The sequence below is a fragment of the Galeopterus variegatus genome, unplaced genomic scaffold (assembly GCF_000696425.1).
Source record: "Galeopterus variegatus unplaced genomic scaffold, G_variegatus-3.0.2 Scaffold913, whole genome shotgun sequence".
Taxonomy (NCBI): domain Eukaryota; kingdom Metazoa; phylum Chordata; class Mammalia; order Dermoptera; family Cynocephalidae; genus Galeopterus; species Galeopterus variegatus.
In genome coordinates, this window is record NW_007727024.1 from 225931 (window position 1) to 240649 (window position 14719).

Sequence of the window (14719 nt, forward strand, 5' to 3'; positions counted from 1 at the left end):
CTTTTTTTTTTTTTTTTTTTTTTTTTTTTTTGCAGTGGCCGGTTTGTGGAGAAGGACTCTTTACCTTGTAGTTACAAGGCAGTGCTCTAACCTACTGAACTAAGCAGCCACCCCTATCTTTTCACAACTGTAACCATTAACAAGTTTACGATCATTAACGAGTACCATTAACATCCTTACATGCATTTCTCCAGAGCCATATTAAGCTGCTCAGCTGCAGGCACAAAATAGGCAAAGAGCTATCTGGAGTTTTGCAGAGATCTGGATTTTTCCAGATAAATATGGTGGAGGTAGAGCAGTGCAAAGGAGCTGAGTAGTACATAGATTCCAAGCTTGGCAAGACGTAAGTGAATGAATGAAGGAGGTGATGTACATTTCAATGGACTGAAGATTTTAGTGGGGCAAAGAAATTATTGTAATGAAGGTACTAAAGGGAAATGAACTGGGAAGACAGCAGGAGTTAGCCAAAACATAGCATGTAGAAACAGATTTTGGAGGTTGTACTGTTGGGTAATGAAAAGGTATGGGGTGTGATCATGAGAATGAGGGACTGAGGCTGGGTAGGTACAAGATTATTGTCAGAGAAGAAATCAAGGAAATGTAACATCAGAGTATTGAATAAATCACTCACATGAAGACTGAAGTCACCAAGAATGATGGCAGAAATTGTAATACAGAAAGACCATAAAGTAATGTAACAGAAGAAAGAATCTGTAGAACAATAGAACACACTGTTTTCAGGTGAGACCTGACAGAGAACGAACACCACCAAAACATCTTGGGTTGAAGTTAATTCATTTTATCAATAAACAAAGAATTACATAGCACCCAGGCAGAATAAATCAGTCACCGCACTACTGCAATTCCACTCAAATTATGGAGCTCATGGTCTGGAGTTAGCTTTGGACTCCACAGTTTTAAGGGCACAGTCTCCGACAAAACTGCCCTTACTTCAGATGCTAGCTACAAGTTTGGGCATTCCTAGGCTACCCACACTGACCAACTGGCTACAAATTCAGGTGGTACCATGACTCCCTTATGTTTGTTAGTTCACTAGAACAATTTCCAGAACTCAGAAAAGCACTATACTTATGATTACAGTTTTATTATAAAGGTTACAAATCAGGATTACATAAATGAAGAAACATAGGGCGAGGTCTGGAAGGGTCTCAAATGGAGAGCTTCAGCGTACCCTTTTCCCATGGAGTCAGGGTACATCATCTACCTGCTATATCATGAGTTTACCAAGCAGGAAGCTCTGCTGAGTTTTTAGTGGGGTTTCATTAGGAAGGCATAATTGATTGAATCATTGGCCCCTTAACAACTCAATCTCTAGGCCTCCTCATCCTCCCCAGAGGCTGGGTTATCTTCAAAGCTCCAACCCTTCAACAACATGGTTGACCTTGCTATCCTGAGTCATCTTGTTAGCATAAACTCGGGTGTGATCTAAGGGGTTCATGAATAGCAAAGATGCTCCCATTACTCAGGAATTTCCCAAAATTTAGAGTCTCCAAGGATGTGTGTTCTTTTTAGGAACCAGGGAGAAAGGCCAAATTCTTTATTATACAACAGGCATATACCAGGAGAAATGAGCCTGGTTGACCCTAAGCTTCTCCAAAGAAATATTTAATGCCAGACAACAGTGGAACAAGGTCTAACGTTTTCTGAGGGAAAGAAAAATTAACACAAGAAATTTACACCCAGCCAAGTTGTTCCCCATATATAAAGTCGATAGACAGGCATTATCAGTTAAGCAAGGTAGTACAGTCATTGTAAGCGCTTTGTGAAGGGGAAAAAAACAAAAACAAAACACCTACTAGATGTCAGCTAACAAAGAAAAACATTAACAAACACGAGAAAGGAGACGGGAAAAAAAAAAAAACACCTACTAGATGTCAGCTAACAAAGAAAAACATTAACAAACACGAGAAAGGAGACGGCGCTAGGGGACAGGATTTAGGAGAAATCAAATGTACCGATTGACTAAACTCTCAAAGTAGGTATTCATCAATACAATTTAAATAGAAAAATATTGGTGGGGAGTGGGGCTTCCTGGTCCCCAGGCATCCACGGGAGCAGAGGAGGAAGTGGATATAGGATTTGAAGCTTATTCCGTCTCCCATAACGATTACGACGGAATTGATTGCTGCATCGGCTTTTCCTAAGGGCTCCTGGGAACACTGCAGAGCCAGCAGATCTCTCACCTCGGTAGGACCATCCTGGGAGTGTGATGGAGCACACGGGTGTTTCTGGAGACAGTGGTGACAGTGCGGATGAAGACGCGATGGAGGGTTTCACAAGTCTTTTAAATGTAACTGAAAGAAAGGGCACCCAGTGTGCCGAATAAATTAAACAGTTGATTCTAAGCCTCTGTGAAGAGAGCATGTTGAACTGAGACAGAACAAGGGCTGGACTCAGGCCCCCTCACCCTAGAGCGCAGGAATCAATGAAACCCCACTCAGCCACTCGCAAAGGGCTGAGACAGTTTCCCACCGCATATCTAGAAAGGAGGGGTCTAAGCCACGTGTCTCACAAGCAGTGTCTTGCAGGAGTGCAGGAGCAGGATGTCTTCCCAAAGGAGAAGACCCCGCTTCGAAGACGGAGCCAAACTGGCCTGTGCCAAGGTGGACCCCAGCGCTGACCTTCTCCTGACTTTCCCCCTGATTATAATACTAAAACGCACGCCCGCGGTGGAGGTTTAACACGCTGATGAGAAGTGCAAGGCAGGAAGCAGCATCTCTCCCAAATACTGACTAAATGCCTATGTGTTGGGCTCTATTCTAGCTACTTGGAATTCAGTGGTAAGAAAGACAGATAGGACCGGCCTGTGGCTCACTTGGGAGAGTGTGGTGCTGATAACACCAAGGCCACGCGTTCAGATCCCTATGTAGGGATGGCTGGTTAGCTCACTTGGGAGAGCGTGGTGCTGACAACACCAAGTCAACAGTTAAGATCCCCTACCGGTCATCTTTTTTTTTTTAAAAAAAAGAAAGATGAGGTACTTACATTCTAGTTAGTCTGGAATGGGCTGACACAGATCGTTAGTAGAGTATTAATTGGGAGTAGTAATCATTGCCTAACTAAACGGAATGCCTCTAACAATTAAAATTTCTAATGTTTCAATATCAAAATTTAGTTGTTGACAGATAATGCAGGGGAGAAAAACAAATATCTTTTCCACGCCCATTGCCAAGTTCATGGCTAAGGCCACTATAACAAAAGACAGGTTACCAAGAGAAAAGCATACAAATTTATTTAATATAAGTCTTACATGTCGACACAGGAGACTTCAGAAATGAAGACCCAAAGAAACAGGTAAACTTGGGTATTTTTATGCTTAGATTTTATGAAGAGGTGGATAGTTGTGGATAAGTAGTAAACTGGGGAAAACTTAGCAAGACCCATTTTGTTCAGATTCTTCCCTATGTCCCTGTGTCTTCAGAGATAAGAATGTTCCTTTCCTCCGAGTACAGGGAGGGCACATCTCAAATGAGGGTTTTAGGACCTGCGTCATGGGAGAAGAGCAAGAGGAAGGTGAGAATGTCCTTTCTGTTTCTGCTGTTTTTTCAAACACCAAGGTGCCATATTTTGGAGTAGCATGTCCTGAACCCCATCAATAACCTTTGTCACATTAAGAAAATTCCCTTCTATTCACATTTATTGAAGGATGGGGTTATCATGAAGGAGTGCTGAGATTCATCAACTACTTTTTCTACATTCATCGAAACGTTTATATGTTTTTTTTCCTTTTACCTTTTCTTGGATAAACTCAAACTGGTCATAATGGATTTTTGGTTTTTTGTACATTGCTTGTTTTGGTTTGTTAATATTTAATTTTGAATATTTTGAGTATTTTGTTTATGCTCATAGTTTGTCATAGTTTCCCTGTGATTTTCTTTCTAGCACTGTTCTAGTCTGGTTTTGCTGTCAATGTTATTCTAATCTCAAAAAAATTGAGACGGGAGGACTTTTACTTCCGGGAAGGTGGAGTAGGTGTGCTTTACCCTATTTCTCCTGCTAAGTATAACTGCAGGGCTACTTGAAAAAGTTCATGGAAAGGTTCATTTTATCTTTTAATTCTATTTTTCCACAAACACTTTGAAGTAGAAACATAGGAAGACTCTGAAAGCTGGGGAGAAGGCGAAAGGCTATGGGCCTCAGGAGCCAAGGAATGACTCAGTGGCAAGTTCCCTGGGTTTTCTTTTTTGCCTCATGTAGCCTAGACTTGGATTTGAGCAACCTGGAAATGTCAATGGGAAGAGACAATAGATGCCCCAACAAAAGTTTTCTCTCTTTAGCCAAAGGATGAGGAAAGGAGCAACCTAGCAGTCAGAAAACTTTTAAGCAGTAATTGCTCTGCTCCAGCCAAACAACACAGAAAAAATCATGGCTTCACCTGTCCTAACCTATGCCAGCAAAGGTAGAGTGGGAAGCCCTGACTTCTACCCTCATGAGTCTGTAACTTGAGGTGCCCCAATACCCCTATTGGGGATGGTGTCAGAGAAGACCAAGTAGGGAACAGGACAACATCAGTAGAGACCACATGGGAAGCTGGAACTCTTATTCCCACCCAGCAACAACATGGAGCTCCCTCCAACTCACGTGTCATGGAATGCTGAGTGTGTTACAGGGCACTCAGGTCTGGTTGCCTGCCCCCAGACAAAAATAAACAACCCAAAGGTCAAATGTTGGTGAAAATGGAAGTCAATGTTTATTTAGGAATACCAGTGATCGGATGAGAGATGTTAGGCTAACCCATGTCTCTGGTAAACCTGAAGGAGAATGGCTGGACTAAACCCATCTCCAAGACTCAGATTTACTGAGGGGTTTTTAAAGAAGGGACCGAGGGAATGGAACATGGGAAATGAAAAGGAAGAGGGAGGGGACGTGAGACGCAAGGGTTTCATGCAAGGTCTCAGGTGCAAAGTCTCACCAAGACTCAGTCTGGTTTCTGCTTTGTCTTTGCTGTTATCTCAGGGTCCTGCCAGGGGCGTGGAATCAGCATAGCTTTATTGATGACTTCTTTGGTTTCCCAGGGTCTGCAAGTTTGCAGCTTCAGGCTGGCTGGAAAACAACTTTACGTTCATGTATATGTCATCTTGCCCCATAATCAAGGTTCAGAATATCAAGTAACCATGGGAAAAGAGGGAACTCAGAGAAATGCATGCCAAGGAAAAAACTGTGTCCTTTTAGACTTTACGTTCATGTATATGTCATCTTGCCCCATAATCAAGGTTCAGAATATCAAGTAACCATGGGAAAAGAGGAAACTCAGAGAAATGCATGCCAAGGAAAAAACTGTGTCCTTTTAAAATTTGTCTACAGCCCATGCAGTTTTAGGTCCCAACGTGGCTTCAGTCTTGCTCACTCCAACAAAGTGGAGAACGTAGACTCAGGCAATAATGAAGTGGTTCCTCCCCCACCTACCACCCCTCCACCCCCCCGCCACCAGAACAGTGTCAAAGAAAGCCAGCTATCACACAAGGTTTAAATAAGATCCAGTCTCATTACATAATACAAAAATGGCCATGTTTCAATTGAAAATCACTCTTCATCCCAAGAACCCGGAAGATCTCAACCTGAATAAAGAAATACAATCAATAGATGCCAATACTGATAAGACAGAGATGTTAGAATTATCTGACAAAAGATTTTAGTGTAGCCATGATAAAAAGATTTCAACGAGCAATTACAAATATGCTTGAAACTGTTAAATAAAGAGTATAGGAGGCCATTGTTTTAGACTAAGCTCTTAGACTAGGCCCCAACAGACCAGACTAAAAAGCAAAATGGAGTCACCCCTCCTAAATTTCCAGTCACCAAAGTAAAGCTAATTATCTGACCTTCTCTGAAATCAGGAGGGAGAGATAACAGCCAAGTTTAAATCTTCAGTTGGTATGATAATGAAGTTTAATCTTTACACAAAAGATATAGCCTGAACTAATTTGATGTTAGTCAGTTTTTTGTCTTCCTTTCCCTATTTTACAAGGAAAGTAACTTTGTTTTTTTTTTTTTTTTAAAGATGACCGGTAAGGGGATCTTAACCCTTGACTTGGTGTTGTCAGCACCACGCTCACCCAGTGAGCTAACCGGCCATCCCTATATGGGATCCGAACCCGTGGCCCTGGTGTTATCAGCACTGCACTCTCCCGAGTGAGCCACAGGCCGGCCCAGGGAAAGTAACTTTGAAATGACCAATCCATTCTTTTGTTATTTCTGCTTTCTTCAGCCCTTTTCTATGAAATCAAGCCTTTTTGCTCAGCTCATTGGAACACTTACTTTATTTTATAAAATAACATGTTGTGTGATTCTAGAATCACAATAAAATCAATTGAAATCTTCAACTAAATTTGTTGTAATTTTCTTCTTTTGACAAAACAAATGAAAAAATGAAGTCTCAACAACAAAAAAAAGATATCAAGAAGAACTGAATGAAAATTTTAGAACTAAAACATTCAATAAGACAAATAAAAAGCTCAGTGAATGGACATGATATCTTGAAATATATATTTGGCCTTTATCCCCATTTCCTGGCACACAGCTCCTAAAACTCTTGGAATCTTTTAAGTGACAAATGTCTTGTGTATGCTAATGATGTGATTGGTGGCTATGGACTCCTGGTTAGCCTTGGGATGGGGGCTGGTTGCCAGGGGAATCAATAATGTGATTAAAGTATTGGAATTTTCAGTCCACCCCCTGACCTCCTTGGAGGGGGGAGGCGCTGAAGGTTGTGTTGATCAGCAGTGGCCAATGATTTAATCAATTATGCCTGCACAATGAAGCCTCCATTAAAAACTCAAATGACAGGGTTCAGAGAGCTTCCAGATAGCTGAACACATGGAGGGTCTTAGAGGGTGGTGAGCCCAGACAGCTCATGGAAGCTTTACACCCCTTCTTCTGTACCTCACCCTGTGCATCTCTTCCATCTGACTGTTCATCTGTATCCTTTGTAATATCTGTTATAATAAATGGGTAGATATCAGTAAAGTGTTTCCCTTTGTTCTGTGAGCCATTCTAGCAAATTAATCAAACCCAAGAAGGGGGTTATGGGAACTCTGATTTATAGCTGGTTGGTCAGAAGTACACATCACCACCTGAGACTTGTGATTGGCACCTAAGTGGGAAGAAAGAAGTCTTGTAGGACTGAGCCCTTAACCTGTGGGATCTAACACTATCTCCAGGTAGATAGTGTCGAACCGAAGTATAAGACGCCCAGTTAGTGTCTGCTGGAGAATTGCTTGGTGTGTGGGGAAAGCCCCCCACACATCTGGTGTCAGAAGTATTGTTTTGAGTGGTATGTGAGAGTAAGAAAAACACTTCAGTTTTTTTCCTATCTCTGATAAGGGGTTCAACATCAGAATGGAAGGAAAAGAAGAAAAAAACCATGAACTGGAAAATAGAACAATAGAAATTAGCCAATCTGAACAGAGAGAAATCAGAACGGGAAGAAAAGAAAAAAACAGAGCCTCAGAGACCTGTGGGACTATCACAAAAGATCTAATGTGGAGGTTAAAAAATTACTCCAAGAAATAATGGCTAAAAACTTCTCAAATTTGGCAAGAGACATAAACTGTAGAATTCAGCAATATATAAAAAGAATTATACACCAAGATCAAGTGGGGTACATTCCAGGGAAGCAAGGCCAGTTCATTATCAAAGAATCAATATAGTTCACCTTATTATCAGGCTAGAGAAGAAAAATCACATGATTATATTAATTGATGCAGAAAAAATTTTGCCAAAATTCAACACCTATTCATGATAAATACTCTCAGAAAAAACAGGAATAGGGGAGAAATTTCTCAACTTAATAAAGAACATCTACAAAAACCTACAGCTAACATTGTACCTAACCACGAAAGACTGAATGCTTTCCCTGTAATATTGGGAACAAGGCAAGGATGTCTGCTCTCACTACTCTTATTCAACATAGTGCTGGACATTCTAGCCAGTGTGTTACTGAATTAGGCTCTTGGGTCCCAAAGTCATAGAAGTGAACAGTGCACCCAGCAGTAAAGCAAGGAATGCTTTATTAAAAGAGGAGATAGACTTATGCATAAGGGGGATAGCTATAGGAAAGCTAGCTCCCCAAGGGGAGCTGTTCAGAGTCCTTTATAGGGAAAGTGGTTAAGGGGTGCAGGCCAGCATCATCATTCTGCATCTCTGGAAGTGGTCCATTCTGTTCTTCCTGGTTGCATCATGGGTGCATACCCAGTTAGGGCTTTGGTCCCTGCACCTGCTCAGTATGTCCAAGATGGTGGTGGTGTTCATTATCGTCACCCCAGGAGGGTCATTGAAACAGTCTCCTTGAAGCTTTGTGTGCACGTAGTAATTCCTAAAGGGGTCTTAAGGTTAATCTGTAACTTAATTTTTACAATTACAGGCAACAAGCCTTAAGGAGGGGTTTTGTAATTCAGTGAATATCTGTCCCCCTCTGATCTCGTTTATTTTATCAGGGCGGGCCATGGGATAATCATACATCCTGCTGGGGGATGGAGGGGTGATCTCAAGACTGAGGAGTGGAAAAGTAACAGTGTCCTCCGCAAGGAAGATGGAGTCAGTGTGGATCACAGGCCTCGCTCTATCCTGTCTCAAGGGCAGTAAGGCGGGAAATGGAGATAAAAGGCATATAGACCTGAAAGGAAGAAGTAAACTGTCCCTATTTGCAGATAATGTGATTTTCTACAAAGAAATTCCCAAGGACTCAAAAACAAAAACTCCTAGAACTAAAAAATGGCCAATAATTTCCTTTGTTCAAGTGAACTTGAGTTGGGTTTCTGTCACAGGTAATTGAAAGAGTCATTTATTTATTCGTATACCCATCAAATATTTATTAAGTGCCTAAATTTGCCAGCAGCTGCTTTAGGTAATAGCAACACACCAGCAAACAAAACAAAATTCTTACTCTCAAGGGTGGTGGTGAAAGATGTAAAAAGTTAAAAGACATTAAAGAGGAAAACATGAGGACTGTTTTAGAAAATGTGGTAAGGGGAGGCCTCTGATAGGACACCTCATAAAATGAGGGACTTGGTCCAGGGGTATCTGAAGGGAGAGTTCCAGGCAGGGGAACTGTGTGTTCCAAGAGCCAAGGCTGGGACAGCGTGGCATGTCTGAGAAGATGCAAGGCAGCTGGTGTGGCTGCAGAGTGAGGCAGAGGAGGAGGAGTGGGCTGTGGGCCAGAGGAGACCCTGTGCCAGATCACACAGCTCCTTGTAGTCCATGTAAGGACTTTGAATTTACCTGGAGTGAGCTGAGAAGCACTGAAGGACTGGAGCAGAGGAGTGACCTTATAGCATTCTTGTTTAGTAACAAGTAGTCCAACAGATTAACACAGCAACTCATACCCTCCCCTCAATTTCTTTTCTATGTCAAAACCTCCAATATGCCTTCCTCCGTCTGTTCTTTCCTCCTACTGAGAGCTTCCTCTGCCCTTTCACAGGACTAACCCTTCCAGCAACTCCTTGGAAACTTCCCTTCCTGTGAACAAATTGCTTTCTCAGCCCCCCAGAAGCTTGCAGTGTACATAAATCGTTTCCCTAAGAGGAACCGCCAGGTATTGTGTAAACTTTTGTGTAATTTAGCCCAGAGTTCCTGCTCCTCCCTCCAGAATGTCTCCACCAATCAAGGAAAGGTGCCCTGGGCAAGTCTCACTCCTTCCAATTGTCAGATTACTTCTCCCTCTTCTCTGGCTGCTACCAAGACTCACGCAGATGTGAGAACTCAAGTTTCAGGACTGCTCTCCTAGGAAACAGGTCTGTCATCATCTCCAGCTGTCTTGGAATCTGTAACTTTAGTGAGTACCTCATCTCCTCTCTCTCCAGGGTAAGATTTGCTGTGCTGGCACATGCTTTTTTGAGCAAAGATAACAAATGAACAAAACCAACAACTCAAAAATGCTCTCACTGGGGGCTGGTTGGTTACTCGGTTAGCATGAGGTGTTATAACACCAATGTCAAGAGTTTGGATCTCCATACTGGCCAGTGACCAAACAAACAAACAAAAAAAATTCACACTGAAGTCTTTGGCAGACAAAGTGTTTCTCTCAGAGTTTCTTAGTTGTTACATGATACTATTTAGCAAGTGATGAGGACTATGCACATACAAAAGGCTATAAATATAGCAGTGAGTTTTCGTGTTAAGCTTTTTGGTACTATTTGATTTTTTAAAAAAACAATGTGCATGTGTTAACTTGATAAAATGTTTTAGAAAATAACTTAATTGAGTCTAAGTAGTAGCTGAGTTTTTCACTATACTGTCTACTTAGCTCCCTACCCTGCTCAGTGGCAGATGTGAATTCATCTGCTGCATCATCCAGAAAGTATGCAAACTGCCTCTAAGAAACTTTGGGAAAAATACAGAGGCAAACCTAAGAAAATAACCTGGGACAGCCACTTTTCTCCATTAGTTGGTCAAGGGCAGCTCCAAAAGCTCGATATAGAAGAGGTTTAAGGCAAGGTCTTGCTGGGGTTGGAGAGTAAGGAGGGGCTTTACCTTGCTGAGGCTATATATGCCAAACCAAGGTTATTACTTGAATTACTTAGGAGGAGGGTGTTTATTTTGATGTGTGAGGCTAAAGCCCCCTCACCTAACCCCACCTCCCCACCCCGTTTATATGGACAAAGAACTTGTATTTCAGATGAGACCTTACAGATTTGATAAACCCATCTTACCAGCAGAGGTAATGTCTTTCTTAGAGGAGTTCTCCTTAGCAATGTTTCTGTGGCTCAGTATAAAAATCTGTACTCAGACCAGGCCGCGGCTCACTCGGGAGAGTGTGGTGCTGACAACACCAAGTCAAGGGTTAAGATCCCCTTACCGGTCGTCTTTTAAATAAAAAATAAAAATAAAAATCTGGACTCACACTGGGAAAGTTATCTCAGTTCTTTCACCTACAAAGAATTTTACAAATCTGAAAAATGGAAATTGTAAAATACTAAGATCAGTTAAAATGCAGGAACAGAACTTTGTTGGGGAGAAGGCAATCTTACGGTTTTGATGAGGAAGATGTTGACATTTTCTTCTTGGTAGAACAGATGGTTAGGTTTGTTTTAAGCTCCAAACGACTGATCAATTTTCTTTTCAACATAGATTTGAAGAACTGTGAATGTGGCAAAGAGTTTTATATGGGGGATAGGGAAGAAATTATACCTAATTCTGATTTTACTCAGTCTCAGCGAGCTGAGTATAGTGTATGTATCCCCAGTGATATTAATAGTTGCATAATTGTTTAATGTCATCCTTAATAGTCTATAAGCTTCATGGGGATAGGACCAGCTGTGTCTTGTTCATAGCTGTACTTCAGCTTTTAGTATAGGTCTGACACATAGTAAATGCTAAGTAAGTATCTGGTGAATGAATGAATACATTGTCCAGTTTGGATATGTATGTGCATTTGTGTGTGTTTCCTTGTCTGTAAAATGGAAATCATAATAAATGAATACCAAATGCTTAGCACAGTGCAGCCACTTGCCAGATCTCAGCAAAAATGTTTAAAGAGCTCCTAAAAGAACCTCTTTTCTTCCATTACGCTCTTTGCTTTTTTGTGTAACATTACATTTATTTGTTGTCTTGTTAATATATGTGTCTTTCCATGAAAGCAAGAAGGACCTTTTCTCTTTCATTCACCCCTATTTCCTCTATGTTTGAAACAATTCATGGTGAGCGCTCAATCAATATTTGTTGAATAAATAAATGAACCACGCCAGACTACCAAGAATAAAGTGCAAGGCCCCAAGATATTTGTTCTAACCAGTCCAAATTCCTGCCTCTTATTTTAGAAAAAGAGAAATAATAGAATCAGAAATCTTTTCTTATACTTCTTAACCATTTAAAAATATTATTTGTTTTTACATGCAAGTAAGAGAGTCAGGACACTCCTTTTGAAGGAAATAGTTTCAAAATTTCATCTAAATTAGAAAATGATACAAATAACTCAGGTGATTGTTGATAGGGGAGTGGTTTAAGAAATTATGGTGCAGTTCACTGGAATGCCATGCAGATGTTAAAAAAAAAAAAAAAAAAACAGAATGAAGATCTCTGTGTACTAATATGGAAAGATCTCCAAAAATATATTGTTAAGAATGTTTTTAATGGGTAGAATAGTGTGTATTCTAGGCTACCTATTGTGTAAAAGTGGTGGAGAAATAAGAATCTATAGTTGTGTTTGCTTGAACCACATAAAGAAACCTGGAAAAGATACATAGAGAATAATAATAGTGGCCCCTGGGGGGTGGGGGTGCGATGAATCTGGGCAGCATGGGGACTGGGTTGGGAGGCAAGTTGTAAAGAAACCTGGAAAAGATACATAGAGAATAATAATAGTGGTCCCCTGGGGGGTGGGGGTGCGATGAATCTGGGCAGCATGGGGACTGGGTTGGGAGGCAAGTTTTTCACTGTATACCTTCTATGTTTTTTGAATCATTTGAAGGTAGTTTGCAAAAATTAAAGACAGAGAAGTTTTATCTAAAAACGTAGTGTTGGTTCCCTAACTTCTTCCTTCAGTTGAAGAAAACTTGATGCTAATTCTGTTAAGAAGAGAGACAGCAGCTGAAGGCACAGGCTGTAACTCACCAGCAAACATCAGGGACCCAACCCCGGTGCCGAACAGAAGAGCTTTGAGAACTTGGGGACTTAACTCACAGGGAAACCGGGCCTCAGAGCGATTCTATTTTTGTTCTGAAGGGCAGCCTTTACTCCCAAAGCCTGCCAAAAAACTTCTGTTAGTGTTTTTCCCCCATGGCCTTCGGGCGAGAGGACACTGATGGGCAGCACTTCACCAGACCTGGGCCCTTAGAAAAGTCTTATTTGGGGAAACTTCACTCTCAATTTTCCTGTACTTTAATGTTTCACATCAATCTAATAAAGCTATTATCAATATAGATCAGCACTGTCCGAGGGCATTTTCTGCAACAATAGAAATGCTTTATGTCTGCACTTACCTATATACGGTAGCCACTAGCCACATGTGACATTAAGCACTTGAAATGTACTTAGTGTGACTGAAGAACTGATTTTTAAATTTTATTTAAATTAATTTAAATAAACTGCCACATGTGGACAGTGCAGGCAGTCACATAAATCTGGTTAAAGTCGTAGAGGCACTTCTCTGGTCTATTATGAGTATAATCCTGAGTTGCTGAAATAAACTGTGTATAAGTTCTCGCTTCTGAAAAAGTTATTTATTCTGGACCTGCCCGTGGCTCACTTGGGAGAGCATGGTGCTGACAACACCAAGTCAAGGGTTAAGATCCCCTTACCGGTCATCTTTAAAAAAAAAAAAAAAGAAAAGTTATTTATTCATTCAACAAATATTTATTAAGCACCCACTATGGACCAAATGCTATTGTAATTCCCAGGGATAGTAGCATGAATGTAACAGACAAGGCTCCTCCCTTCATAAAACATACATTCTAGTGCAAAGATCAGCAAACTGTATAGCCCATGAGCTAAATCTAGCCTTCTGCCTGTTTTTGTACAGCCTGAGAACTAAGAATAGTTTTTACACTTGTAAATGGTTGAAAAAAATCAAAAGAGGAAAAATAATTCATGACACATGAAATTGAAGTCTCAGTATCCATTAAAAAGGGCTTTTTTGTAACACAACCATGCTCATTTATTTGTGTATTGTTGATGGCTGTTATCTGAATGGCAGAGTTAAGTAGCTGCAACAGAGACCTTATGGCCCACAAAGCTTAAAGTATTTTACTATCTAGCCCTTTACAGAAAAAGTTTGCTGAGCTCTGTTCTAGTGGAGAGTCATACGCTAGGCACCATGATAAGCATTTTGCATGCATTATCACATTCAACTTTTGGGACAACTCTCTTGACAGGTTCTATTAGCCTCTTCATTGATAAAATGTAAAACTAAGATTCAGAGTTGTTAATAATTCAAACAAGGTCACATGGTTCATAAGTGGCCATACTGGGACCCTACCCATGACTGTACAATTCAACAGCTGATGTACCTAGCCATCACACTATGGACCAGTGCTTCTCACACCTAAATGTATACTATCACCGGGGATCTTGTTAAAATGTTAAAATCCATGAATTCAATAGGTCTGCAGTGGGGCCTGATAATGTGCATTTCTGACAAGCTTCCAGGTGATGCTGATGCTGCTGGTTCACAGATCACCACCTCTAGATCAGTGATTCTCAAACTTGGCTGTACATTAGAATCCTCTGAGGAAATTTTTAAAAATATGATGCCCAGGACCCATTCCCAGAAGTTCTGATTTAAATGGTCCAAGACCTAGACATCAGAATTTTCTTTTTGGGGGGTGTGGCAGCTGGCCAGCACAGGGATGGAACCTTGGACCTTAGTGTTATCAGCAACATGTTCTAACTGAGTTAACCCAACAGCCTGGTCAAAAAAAATTTTTTTTCTTTTCAGGTCAGAATTTTTAAAAAAGCTTTTCTGGTGATTCAAATGTACAGCCAGGGTTGAGAATCACTCCTGTATGGAAATCCCATTGAACTGTAGTAAAAATATTCAAATGGGAATCCAAAGACTGAAGTTCTAGTTCTAAGTCTGATATGACATATTGAAGCAAGTTGCTTCCCCTCTCTTGGGCTCCAGTTTTTTTGTAGGTGAAAAATGAGGAGGCTCAAGATGACCTCAGAGGGCTCAAGATCACTGACTTGTCAGACCCTCACACAAATAGGTGGGAGGGTCAGAAGAAGAACCCACATGTCACCATGCATTGGTTACATCAACATG

General features: G+C 40.9%; 1 protein-coding gene across 7 annotated transcripts in view; it reads left to right on the forward strand.

Annotated features, from left to right (window-relative positions):
* The first annotated feature begins 9717 nt into the window (after positions 1–9717).
* Positions 9718–14719, forward strand: part of ACSM3 (acyl-CoA synthetase medium-chain family member 3) — a 31255-nt gene continuing 26253 nt past the window's right edge. For 5 of the 7 annotated variants that reach the window (XM_008573386.1, XM_008573388.1, XM_008573382.1 and 2 more), the window contains exon 1: positions 9718–9793. The gene's annotated coding sequence lies outside the window, so the exon portion shown is untranslated. Of the gene's footprint in view, positions 9823–14719 lie in introns of all 7 variants that reach the window. The other 2 variants (XM_008573385.1, XM_008573384.1) reach the window with 2 other exon arrangements.